The 14,053-nt window shown below is 41.3% G+C and overlaps 1 non-coding gene across 1 annotated transcript; it reads left to right on the top strand.

The window, feature by feature from the left end:
- Positions 1–1,906: 1,906 nt before the first annotated feature.
- On the top strand, positions 1,907–2,013 carry LOC130741574 (small nucleolar RNA R71). The gene has a single exon (XR_009020465.1). It is a non-coding gene; the product is annotated as a small nucleolar RNA R71 (small nucleolar RNA).
- Positions 2,014–14,053: the final 12,040 nt, after the last annotated feature.

Here is a 14,053-nt window from a genome sequence, read left to right as displayed (position 1 = left end):
TATAGATTAGGGAACCGATTTGGGATTACCCCTTCTATACTTGCTACTAGGAATAGAGGAAGGGTTGGGGTTTGATGGCCTGAAATTGCATGATCTAAAACCTCATATAAATGACTAAGTACACAAGGAATTGGGCTTAGCTTTTAGTATGACAGAATTGCTTATGTGAGGAATCAATAAGTGAGTAACTAGGCTATATCATCAAGGAGAGATCCATGAGAACATGTGCATAGAATGATGTGCTTAAATTGACTAGTTGAACAAGAACCCAAAGCATGCTCTTTTCTGAATTGTCTTTTTATTTTCCTTTTTCCTTAGTACTACTTCAACATATCTCTTATTCAATAAAACCAACCTTCAAACTCAAAGCTTAAACTGAATTTAGTCACTCACAATCCTTGTGGTTCGATATTTAAAACCGGGTGGATTCGTACACTTGCGGATTTACCAACAACCAGTAGCTAAGAAAGGTCGACCAAGGATGAGAGGAATCTTCTCATCCTCCTCCATATCAAGCACAACAAAATCCACGGGGAACACATACTTGTCCACCCGCACCATTACATCCTCCACAATCCCATATGGAGTCTTGAGGGATCGATCCGCCATTTGCAAGGATAGCATGGTTGGAGTAACCTCTCCTAGGTTCATCCTCTCAAACATGGTGAGCGGCATCAAATTGATGCTCGCTCCAAGATCGCACAAGGCTTCCATATCTGCCATGCCTTCAATTTCCACCGGAATAGTAAAACTTCCGGGGTCTCTTCTTTTCTTAGGCATTTTCCGCTGCAAAATGGCACTACATTCCTCCGTCATTAACACCGTCTCATCTACTCCCTTCAACCTTCTTCTCTTATGCAAAATATCCTTCATAAACTTAGCATATATAGGCATTTGTTCCAAAGCATCGGCAAAAGGAATACTAATGTGGAGCTTTTTGAAAACATCAACAAATTTTGAAAACTTTTTATCTAAGCTCTTCTTAGCCAATGCTTTAGGGAACGGAACCTTGCTAGTTTCAGAAGTAAGATCAACTTCCGCTCTCACCTTAATAGGCACAACTATTTCTCCTCCCACTATCTCCTCTCTCTTTTCTCCCTCTGTGTTTTCCTTCAATTCATTCTTCACTCTCCCACTTCTAGTGGCTACAACAGAGGCATTTTCTTACTTAGGATTGGGGATAGTTTCGAAGGGAAATTTACCTTGAGGTCTCTCGGCTATTTGCTTGGCCAGCTGGCCAAATTGATTCTCAAGATTCTTGATAGCCGCCTCTTGATTCTTGTAATTATTCTCCGTCCGGTTGATGAAAGTTTCCACCAACTCCTCTAAGCTCTTCTTGGAACCACTACCTTCACCTTCTCCTCTCTCTTGAGGTTGTCTTGAGCTTTGGCCTTGGAAACCTTGGCTAGGAAATTGCCTTTGAAAGCCATTACCTTGACCACTATTACCTTGCCTCCAAGAAAAATTGGGGTGATTCCTCCATCCTGGATTGTAAGTATTTGAAAATGGGTCATTCTGAGCTTGACCCATGGCCTTCACTTCCTCCTCCGGTCTAGTCTCCGTGCATTCTTCGCTGTCATGTGGCCCTCCACAAGTCACACACTCCACCTTGGCAACTCGACCACCAATCTTGGTAGTCTTCATTTGATTTTGAATCTCATTCATTTGCTTGGAGAGTTGCTTGTTGGAGGCCATAAGTTGATCATAAGCTTCAACCTCAAGGACTCCTCTTCGGGCTTAGCGATCATTACTAGAGTTCATGGCTCTTATAGCCATTTTTTCAATCAACTCGTACCCCACTTGTGGAAGTAAGGCATCGAACTCTCCACTTGAAGCCGCATCTAAACCAAACCTCGAAGAATATTGGAGACCATCATAGAACTTTGCTACTTGTTCAGCTTGAGTAAGGTTATGTTGAGGACACCTCCTCAAGAGCTTCTTGAACCTCTCCCAAGCTCCATAGAGATTCTCATCGGTGGATTGAGTAAAAGTCATGATGTCATTCTTGAGCTTTCTCAAGAGGGCTCTTGGAACAAACCTTGTGGTGAACTTCTCAGCCAAGTCTTCCCAAGATGTAATGCTACCTTGGGGCTGTGAGTTCAACCACTCCTCAGCAGTATCCCTCAATGAGAAGGGGAATAAACTCAAGCGGATGGTGTCCACTGAAACGTTCTGAACTCTGTAGGTGTTGCAATTGCGGATAAACCGCTCCATGTGTGCATGAGAATCTTCAAGAGCACCTCCACCATACTGATTTTGGCTCACCAAATTAATGAATGCCAGCCTCAGCTCAAAATTTCCCGTACCATCGGGGGAAACTATGCTGCCCGGATAATCGTAGCTCATGGCAGCCGAGGTGAGGTCTCTAAGAGAACGATTGGCATTCTCCAATTCTTGCTCTTGAACTCTTTGAGCAAGAACCTCATTCACTCTATCTTCAATGTGGGCTTGCATCTCCTCCTCCGTCATATGGGCAGCCATGGCGGCTAACTCAGCAGCTCTTTGTTGAGCTCGTCGACGATGGAGGGTGCGTTCTGGCTCCGGATCAAACAGCAGTGGATCCGAACCAAGTCTACTGTGCATAAACTGAAATCACAAAAACAGAGAAAAGGTTAGTAACACCTATTCAATGCAATGCTTAGTAAAACAAACAAACAAACTCTTTAACTTAAACCAAAAACCACAAACAATCCCCGGCAACGGCGCCAAAAACTTGTTGGTCAATTCGCAAATGTACGAATACCTCCGGGTTTTAAAATATCGAACCTCAGGGATTGTGAGTGAGAATTGTTGATTTAAGCCTAAAGTTTGCAAGTTCTTCAAACAGTAAAATTCAGAAATTGGTTTTGGTTGATTGTAACAAAAGATTTGCAAAAGGGCAATGTTGGTAAAGTTTGAAATAACAATTGATGGAAAATTTCCTTGGGTTGTTGATCATCTAATCCATTTTAGTCCACCTATCCTATGCATGTGAAACCTTGATTTAATTCTTGTTGTTATAGCCTATGTACTCACAAAAGTAATTCTCTCAAATTGAAAGTTAAGCCCAATTGCTTGTGTACTTAAACATTCATAAGAGGTATGATAGCATGTATATTCAGGCCAACAAAACCCTACCCTCACTCTATGCCTAGAAGCAAGTATAGAAGGATCTATTCCAATTCATGTCCCTAAATCATAACAAATTTCCATTTGATTATAATCTAGCCTATAGCAAAGGTGCACAAAAGCTAAACATGCAATAAGGAATTGAAATACAAGATTGAATCAAGAACTCATGCATAGAGATAGGATTTAACAAACTAAAGTTTCATAGAATCTCTTAACCCAAAGCAAAAAGTAAACTAGCCACTCATGGCTAGTGAATTCATAAAGGAAATGTAAAGAAAACCTGAGAAAAAATACAAGTTGGAAGCCTCCCTTGGCCCCAAAGTTCTCCTCAGCTCTCAAACTTGATCAAAAATGAGTGAAATGTCCAAATGTATCAAAGAAATTGGCCTAAACCTTATTTATAGGCAAAATAAACGAGGCTGGGCGCTCAGGCGCCAATTCAGAGCGCCTGAGCGCCAATTGCATGTTGAAAAACATGCCCCTGGACCTAATTGGCGCCTAGGCGCCCATTCCCAGCGCCTAGGCGCTTAAGCTCGGCTGAAAAGGACTTTCTGGCTTCTGAAACTCCTCTTTTCAATCCTCTTTAAGTTCTCCATCAATTCCATGCTTCTTGGCCTTCTTTCTCCTTTAGTTTCTGCTCTCCAAACCTAACCAACAAGTCAAGGAAGATTCTAGAAGCTCCAAGAGCTCATTAGCACAAGAGGTCCTTCAAAAAAAACACAACAAAATCATGCAAGTCCTAAACTTTACTTAAAATGCAAGAAAACTCCCTATAAAACTACTAAATTACCAAAACAAAATAAAGACTAACGAAAAGACAAAAATGCATGAGAATGCATGAAACACTACATGAGACTCAACAAAAAGACTCAAAACACACAAAGAAATTACCCTAAAAACACTACTAAAATAGGGTCATCAACTATACAGTTGAGGAGGGCATAGAAGATTTGATTGGTACTTCTCATGACAACAAGTTGCAACTTCTTTTCAGGAGCCCAACTAATAAGAACTCCATGGTTAAGTGTGCTGGCCTTGGAGCAATGTCGTGATGGGTGACCTCCTGGGAAGTTTTCCCATGAAGCGCGCGAGTGAGGACAAAGCGCGCTGAAAAGACTCGTGTTGTTACCGTGAGGCCAATCTATCAAGTCAGGATGTTACAATTGGTATCAGAGCCGACCTCTCCCAGTACGGTGTGGTTCGAGGACGAACCAAGCGGAAGTTGGTGGGCCTGTGACGCCTGGGGCCGACGAGGGCGGGGAGTGATCGCCGGTGCAGTGAGGCACGGACAAGGAGCGGCTCCTGGCAGGCTTCTAGGCGGAGGGGCACATGAATGAACCGATCTCACACCCGAACAAGAGGTATTCCGAGACTGTATAGGGATGGACTTTACAGTTAAGGGTGTAATCTTTATGATGATGAATGATGTATGAGAATGCATGAGGGGTTTAGGGCTTGATTATCTGCCATATGCTCGTCATTCCAACTGTTTAAGATGATGAGATGATGGATGCCATGCCTCTTTGCAAATCACTATTATAGATGTCACCCTTGCTATGAGTTTTGCTTAGATCCGATTCATGATGATTCATATGCCTAAGATTGATTAAATTCTTAATGATTATGATGAGATGTTGCTACTGGAATTTAGAGGAGGAATATGTGCTGTATATTTGCTGGAACATGGCCTAGAAACTTGGACTCAAATGGTTAGGAATTAATTTGAAGGTAAAAGTATCACTGCCAGTTTTCTGTACTGGACAGCGAGCTTCAGAGCCTAATATCACCTAATTCTGGGTCTCCGATGAAAAAGTGATAAACTAGAAAGTTGTATATTTTCAGAATAGCTTTCCAGGCATGTATAGTATGTCAATTTTGGCAGAGAAATGAATTCTGGAGACCAGTTTTAATGCACGCTGTTCCTGCTGTCTAAATGCTAGGGTTCGAGTAGAAGAGGAACTTGGACAGCAAGGAGCAGATTATCCAAGCTTCATTCTTCCATTCTTTTCAGATCAAGAAAACAAGGTAAGGGCTGATCTCTACGACATGGGTAGAGTTTAGGGATTTCTATGTGAAAAGCTATGACTTCATGTGTACAAAAATGCGGTTTTGATGGATTTTTCTTTAACTTTAGATGTACTTACTATCGGGTTTTCTTTTGATGTACCTTGATGTAGGGCTTCAGCCCAAGGTTTAATTTATGTACTTTGGAATTACAGTTTCTTTATTTACGAGCATTTTATTCAGAAATGCATTTCTTATTTATTCCGCATATTTATATCGTAAAGTTTTCAAGAGTTTCGAATTAATTGAACTTTTGGCATTAATTCAAGATTAATAATTGAACGAAGAAAATTCTTTAAGAAAATGGTGACGTTTGGTTTACTGTGTGATACTCGAGAAATCGGGGCGTTACATTGCACGCGAGGGTGAATTGTGGATTGACTGTGTCGGTCTCCACGTGATAACCATGATTGAGTCATGGGATAGTGATTGACTGTGTTGGTCTCCCTGAGAACTTGTGGATTGATTGTGTTGGTCTCCACGTGACTTGGGTTGACTGTGTTGGTCCCCTTGTGTTGTCCATCTGCGGATGATCGAGATTGGCCAAGGTGTTGAGGTGGTTGTAAGTTCAAGTTTTGATCTAGTAGTACAACTCTATGTTTTGATGATTACAAGTTAACTATTAAGTATGAACAATTATGATACTCTAACGTTGTTTTCTGAGTGTTCAAATGACAGGCCAAGACTCTGGTTCTACTTCACATGATTCAGAAGAGCAATGTTCAAAGAGCAACCTCTGCAAAACTTTCGCACGTACTATGTTCAATCTGAACAGTAGATAAAGCTTCAGAAATTCTGAAGATCATAAAGCTCTGATATGGACTCAGCTCACTAGAAGCTCTGAAGGATCAGACCCTCTGAAGGATCAGACGCTCTGAAGGATCAGACGCTCTGAAGGATCAAAAGCTAAGTAGTTAAGATTCTGAAGTCCAAGAGTAAGCTGGCTCTGAAGACCAAGTACTTCTCCTCTGAGTCCAGAAGCAGAAGGTACAAAGGTCCGAACTCGTTGTGTTTTGTTTTTGATAAAGGTGTTTTCAAAGTTTCGCGGTGAGATTTGGGTAGACTTGTTTGCTAAGATGTTTGCTTGGCTGTGAGATTGTCTGTGATTAGTATCATTGCCGTGATACTTGTGATTAAGTGTTTGACTCTATGTCAAGATATTTTGAGGAAGTTCATCTTGGGTGAGGGTCATAAGAGTAGATTGAGTATTCATCCGAGAATGGCGAAGATGTATCAGGACTTAAACTTCATTTCTGGTGGTCTGGGATGAAGAGACGAGTAGTCGAGTATGTATCAGCGTGTTTGACGTGTCAAAAGGCGAAGGTAGAAGCTAAGGATGAATCTTAGTGGAATGACATATGAATTACAGAGATGAGATGTCAAGGGTACATAATTTTTGAGGTTGAAGTATTAGAAATTGAATCGATTAGATAGGAACTCAATTTATGTGACTACTGGATGATAGGGACTCATTGACCTTTCCAGTGGTTTTTCTAAATTTTCATCTTCGACATATTAAGCCTAATCGACTTAATATGGAGGGAGGTGATATTCGGAATTATAGCTAGTGATGGACCATGATAGAAAGGTTGATAGGAATTGATAAATGTTGGTCAAATCTGAGAGATGAGTTTTGTTAGGTATTTGATCCCTTTGTGAAGAAGTCGTAGTGCTAAGAAATGAATATTCATCTAAAAAGTGTTGAAGAGTTAGAGGACATTATTGGTGCGAACTCGGTGAAGGTTTAGATTTTAATTCCATAAATTCTTGTCCAAATTGTGTAGGACTTAAAGTTTGTTAGAATTGGATTGAGAGATTAAGCAGTTGATTGGTGTGATAGTGATCAAGTTAGAGAAAGAAAGTTTTAGTATAAGTTGAATACATGAGAGTGTTGATATGAATTTCAGAGAAATGTGCTAGGATTACTAAGTGAGATTTACTAAGCTGGATTAAAACCTTTGGGATTAAGATTGTCCTTGAGAGTTGAGAGACAGGTATGAATAAGAGATTTAATGGTTTTAGTTGTGACGATAGCAGTTGAACCTTTGAAGATTAGAACCTAGGGAGCGAATGTTGGGCTAAGTCCCTTGAGGCACAGTTTATGGTTTGATCTTGAAGGGAATGAATTCTGAGTTATGCAAAGATTTCAGACTTAAATATAAGCTATAATTTGACTTGTGGATAAGTGAAAGATTGATTTAAGGTCAGAATGATGATAATTCTGAAACAAGAGATGACGTATGGATTCTTAGGTATTGAGATGATGATTAGCTTATAAACGGTTGATCAATTGGATTTGGATTTGGCACCTAGTGCCCTAGTACGAGCGTGACATCTAGGTCTATTTGAAGATGATTGCTAGATATCTAAGGGTTGTTGTTGCCTTGTATGTCACCCTTGAGGTGAACTTGCATGACGTCTCCCAGGTTTTGGGATGCGTGCTGACGCTACTTGTAAGTTCGAAGAAAAGTGAGGGATTGAAAGGATGTTTTAATTAAGGGTTGTCGCTTACCAAAGACTGAGGTTGGAGTGAACGCTCCAAGTGGGACACGCCTGACCACATCTAGACTTTGTGTCAGACTTGGTGAAATAAATCATATTTGATATTATTTCATTTTGTGAATGGTCTGTGATTTATGCGTGTGATGTGATTTGGTGTGCTGAAGGCTCATTGTTGAGTGAGAGAGGCGGGGAAGAACACTGACCGAGTCAATGTCTTCCTTATGTTTTTGTGGTGATTTGTGTGATTGTGTTACACTCTCGATTTTGTTTTTCCTTACTTGGCAAAGATGGTGGATGGAACCATGAGCTAAGAAAGGATGGCGGATGGAGCCAGTGAACAAAGTGCGTCGATCGAGATGGTGGATGGAACCATCGGTGGAGCAGGAATGGTGGATGGAACCATTGGTCAGACCGAGATGGTGGATGGAACCGTCAGGAAAGACGGGATTGGTGGATGGAACCAACGATCGTATATGGTGGATGGAACCACAGATCGGATAGACCAGATGGTGGATGGAACCATCGAATGGGCTAGGTGGTGGATGGAACCATCGAACGAGTGAATTGGTGGATGGAACCTCTGAGCTCGGTGTGCGGAAAGGTTGTCTTCCCGTGTCTGAGTTGTTGATGTTGCATCTGGATCACCTGGACGGGACGCCGACCAGCGTGTGCCGGCATGAGCATAACACCTGTTTGACTTAAACTTTTGTTGTTTTTGTGTGATTGCAATGAGGCAATCTAGGTCGTGTTCTTACGAGAGAGTTTCGTAAGGTTCTACGACGAGTGTCTAGGTTATAGACAGTGAAATGAGAGTGACTCGAACATCCTTACCAAATATTTTTCCTGATTGCCATCTTTTGGATATTGAGCCTGATCAACTTGATATTGGAAAATGGTGATCGGAATGATAGTTGGTGTTGGACTATGAAAGGAACGTTAAGGAGAGACGGATTCCCTTTGTGAGAATGATGTGGAACTAGACCATTAGAGTTGTCACGTGAAGACCAGAAAGATGAGACTAAGGACAATAACCTATGCGTCGAGATGACTGGGAAATTTGTAGGGAATATCAGAGTGCACAATGGAAGCGTGGTATGTCTTCCTATAGTAGTTTCGAGGACGAAACTATTTTTAAGGAGGGTGGTATTGTAAGACCCTACTTTGATGTATGAAATTATTTATTTCAAATAAATAATTAGGTGTGACTTGTTAGTGATTTGTGGATGTTCTTGGTATATTGAAGGGTATAATATTATTATTGTTGAAATAACAATATTTGATTGATAGAAGATAATTAGTTTCGAAGGGCTATGACCTTAAATTGAAGGACACCGAGTTGTTCGAAGGCCAATCTTTGTGCCTTGGCCGAGTTTGATGAGGAATGTAGGAAGGGAGACATTTGGTTGACTAGTAATGCAAGAATCAAGGGGCTGATGGGGGTTATGCTCTCTTGATTAATAGAAATCAGACTTCATGGAGAGGATTAAGAGCTAATAATGAGCATTGAAGGCTTTGTCTCCATTTGAATTTGAAGTTTTTGTGAATGCTTTGAGGGAGGGTGTTGGGCCACGAATTGGAGGGCAAAATGGGAGGTTTGCTGCAGCTTTGAGAGTCCTAATAAGACTAAGTTAGAAACCTAACCACATACTCTCATTTTCCCACACAAATTCATGAGAGAAAAGAAAAGAAAACAAGAGAGAAAGAGTGGGAGAGGGTGGCGGCTAGAGAGAAGAAAGAAGAAGAAGAAGAGGAAAAGCAAGAGAAACCAAGAAAAGATCAAGAGAGAAAGAAGGAGAGCAAGCAAGGACTGTGAGGAACAGCAAGGAGAGGGCTTCTTCATTCATCCTTTTCATCATCTCTCTCATTCCAATCAGCCAAGGTAAGGGTAGAGTCTAGGTTTCTTGATGAAAATTTCATGAAAGCATGATTAAAGGTTGAATCTTTATGAAGATGAAGGATGTATGAGAATGCATGAGAGGGTTAGGGCTTGATTATCTGCCATATGCACGTGATGCCTACTGTTTAAGATGATGAGATGATGGATGCCATGCCTCTTTGCAAATCACTATTATAGATGTCACCCTTGCTATGAGTTTTGCTTAGATCCGATTCATGATGATTCATATGCCTAAGATTGATTAAATTCTTAATGATTATGACGAGATGTTGCTATTGGAATTTAGAGGAGGAATATGTGCTGTATGTTTGCTGGAACATGGCCTAGAAACCTTGGACTCAAATGGTTAGGAATTAATTTGAAGGTAAAAGTATCACTGCCAGTTTTCTGTACTGGACAGCGAGCTTCAGAGCCTAATATCACCTAATTCTGGGTCTCCGATGAAAACGTGATAAACTAGAAAGTTGTAGATTTTCAGAATAGATTTCCAGGCATGTATAGTATGTCAATTTCGGCTGAGAAATGAATTCTGGAGACCAGTTTTAATGCACATTGTTCCTGCTGTCTAAATGCTAGGGTTCGAGTAGAAGAGGAACTTGGACAGCAAGGAGCAGATTATCCAAGCTTCATTCTTCCATTCTTTTCAGATCAAGAAATCAAGGTAAGGGCTGATCTCTAGGACATGGGTAGAGTTTAGGGATTTCTATGTGAAAAGCTATGATTTCATGTGTACAAAAATGCGGTTTTGATGGATTTTTCTTTAACTTTTGATGTAGTGTTGGTTGCTGATTGCTACAGGAAATTTTACTATTTTTGTGAAGCTTGGGTGATGCCATGATCAGTAGGTTAATGTTTGGCAAATAACCCTAGGTCTTGTGTATGGAAACCATGAGTTTGTGCCAAATTTGCCTAGATTTTCACATGATTTTAACATGTAATTGTGACATGATCAATTCTGGATTTTTGGAGAGTATATGTTTATTGTTGTTGGCTGGACATTGACTTGTGAAGTTGAGATGGAAGGAAGGAAGAGTTTTAGAAAACCTTGGACCCTTTAGAATTCGGCTAAGCCACTTTTGTGGTTGTTGGCAAGTTTTCTTCCTTCCGATTCATGCACAAGTTTATGTGATGGCTTGATTGATGAGGTTGCCATGACTTAAGTGTTGATGTGCATGAGAATATGACTATGTGCTTGATATTGCTTAATTGATGCCTGATTTGAATATTGCTAAAAGGTCGCTCATCCAGCTGTAATTCCTTTTGGTGCTGTGATTATTATTGTGATTAAGTTGTATAAGCCTTGTGAAAATGTTAAGACTTTAGGTTGACTAATAGAACCCTAACAAACAGAAATGAGAACTTAATCGCTTGCAAGTAAATGTGATGTAATTGGAACATAGGTCTAGTGAGCACTATGGACCATGAGAACGATGGTACCGTTAGAGACAAACGGTTACTTGCACGCGAGGGTGTTTTGTGGGTTGTACGGTGTGTCCCCACGTGATTTGGTTGACTGCGGTCACCTTGTGATTCTTTGGATGAACGGTGTGTCCGGCGGACGGTGTGTCCCCCCACATGAATGAGGGTTGTACGGTGTATCCCCTCCGAGAATTGTTCATCTGCGGATGATCGTGATTATGGCCATTGGTGTTGAGGTGGTTGTGTGAATGGTGAGATCGTTAGCCTAACCGAACTTAGGTGACTGACTGTGATATAACGTAAAGATTATGCTTATTATACCTTGTTATTTATGAGAATACATGAATAGGTGAATGTTTCTATGAGAACATGTGATCTGACCCTATTATTTGTTTATGTGTTTATTTGGGGGGGGGGGGTAGATGGTGACCACCACGATATTGGAGACTATCGTGAGATGGGAGATCGTTCTGAGTAGGCCAGCGGAAGACCGGCTCTGGGAGACCGACGGTTCCGGAGTCCGGAGAGTCTACGTCGGCGATGCGGAGCTCTTAGGGAGGAACAGATCTGGGACAGTTGTGGAGAGGCAGATCCTTAGGGATGGGACTATTTCATCAGACTACAGTGGACAAGGAGGAAGAAGATCCTTCGGAGGACACTACAGTGGAGTCACAGTTGGTCGAGGAGGAGGAGGCAGTGGAGTCTTCACCACCAGAGGCCAAGTCGGGAGTCTGTGCGCAGCGTGTACCTGGGCGTCCAAAGTGCTTTAGAGTGGGACCTCGGAAGAGCGTGATATAGCTGGAGCAGTCTAAGAAGAGAGCGCGTGGAGCGGGAGCTGACGTTCCGGAGCGGGATCAGGATTAGAGTGTTCCTTTCTGTGGGGCTGAGGATTCGTGTCGAACTATTATTTATCATTTTTATTTTCGGGGTTTTCTTTTGATGTACTTGATGTAGGGCTTTAGCCTACGGTTTCATTTATGTACTTTGGAATTACAGTTTCTTTTAATTACGAGAATTTTATTCAGAAATGCATGTCTTATTTATTCCGCAAATTTATTCGTAAGGTTTAAGTTTCGCAGTAATTGAACTTTTGTCATTAAAACAAGATTAATAATTGAACGGCGAAAATTCTTTACGAAATGGTTTACTGTGTGACACTCGAGAAATCGGGGCGTTACATTGTGGTATCAGAGCCGACCTCTCCCAGTACAGTGTGGTTCGAGGACGAACCAAGCGGAAGTTGGTGGGCCTGTGACGCCTTGAGCTGACGAGGGCGAGGATTGATCGCCTTCTATGTGGAGGGACGCACCACACCCGAACAAGAGGTATTCCGAGACTGTGTAGGGATGGACTATACAATTGAGGAGGGCATACATGATTTGATTGTACTACCCATAACAACAAGTTGCAACTTCTTTTCGAGAGCCCAACTCATAAGAACTCCATGGTTAAGTGTGCTAGCCTTGGAGAAATATTATGATGGGTGACCTCCTGGGAATTTTTCCCGCGAAGCGCGCGAGTGAGGACAAAGCGCGCTGAAAAGACTCGTGTAGTTACCGTGAGGTCAGTCGTCAGATCGGGATGTTACAGGATCCAAGCTTCCCTCTGACTCTGATCATCAAGCTTCACAAGTTCCAAGATGAAGCATCACTCTGGTCAGAAGTCAACAAGATAAAGGTCATGTCGCTATCCAAAGTACAAAAGCAATTGTACCATTCCTGACGACCTTACCTAACTGATTCAGCCACAGCTGAACCTGGAAGTTCCAGATTTGCCCTCCAACGGTAGCATCTCCATGCAATGTTCAAACCCTAATCCTTGGAGTATATAAAGAGGATGAAGATTGAAAGATGCCGCCCAAGAAACTTGTTCACGCGCAAGCAAAATTAAAATATCTTCTTAGTAATCTATCTTCAAATAGAACTGAGTGTGTTTACTATTAGCTTTCCAAGAAGCATTTATTTGTAAACCCAAAACCTTCAAACAGTTGTTTGATTTACCTTTAGGAGATCAAGGTTGATCGGATCCTAGAGAAGACTAAGAGAGTGAATCTTAGTGTTAGCTAAGTCAGTGTATTGTTAGTCACTTTGCAGGTAGCAAGTGCAGTTGTAACAAAACTCTGATTAGTGGATTGCCTTCATTCTAAGAAGGAAGAAATCACCTTAACGGGTGGACTGGATTAGCTTGAGGGATTTATTAAGTGAACCAGGGTAAAATCATTAGTGTGCTTTCCTTATCTCTTATCTCTGCACTTTTATCATTGGTGATTAAAGAGATTTATTTAAATCTCAAGTGGGTTGAGCTTTTAGTTTTAAAACGCTATTCAAACCCCCCTTTCTATCGTTTTTCATACCTTAAATTGGTATCAGAGCGCAAATTCTGATTACCACACCTAACAGTGTTCAGTGATCCGGGCCGGTGTGAAAAACTAAAATGGCTGCCACCATTGAAACGCAAAAAGATGTCTACAGTGCAAAGCCTCCTATGTTTGATTTGCAAAGATTTGAGTACTGGAAAGACAGGATTGAAAGTTTTTTTCTGGGCTTTGATGCAGATCTCTGGGATATTATAATGGATGGCTACGAGCGTCCAGTTGATGTTGATGGCAAGAAGATCTCCAGATCAGAGATTTCTGCAGAACAAAAGAAGCTTTATTCACTGCATCATAAAGCTAGAACTATTCTTCTAAGTGCTATTTCTTATGAAGAATATCAAAAGATCACAGATCGTGAGTATGCTAAGGGTATCTTTGATTCATTGAAGATGACCCATGAAGGAAACAAGAAGGTGAAGGAATCAAAGGCGTTGGCCTTAATCAGAAAGTATGAATCCTTCCAAATGGAATCCAGTGAGTCCATTGAGGACATGTTCTCCAGATTTCAGCTACTCATTGCTGGAATTAGACCTCTCAACAAGAGCTACACAACAGCTGATCATGTCATGAGAATTCTTAGAGGCCTTCCTGAAAACTGGATGCCTCTGATAACCTCCTTGGAGCTCACAAGAGATATTGATCAGATGAGTCTGGAAGAACTCATAAGCATACTGAAGTGTCATGAA

Source organism: Lotus japonicus, chromosome 2 (assembly GCF_012489685.1).
Source record: "Lotus japonicus ecotype B-129 chromosome 2, LjGifu_v1.2".
Lineage (NCBI taxonomy): Eukaryota > Viridiplantae > Streptophyta > Magnoliopsida > Fabales > Fabaceae > Lotus > Lotus japonicus.
Note: the sequence above shows the minus strand (reverse complement) of the source record. Positions and strands in the feature narration are given on the sequence as shown.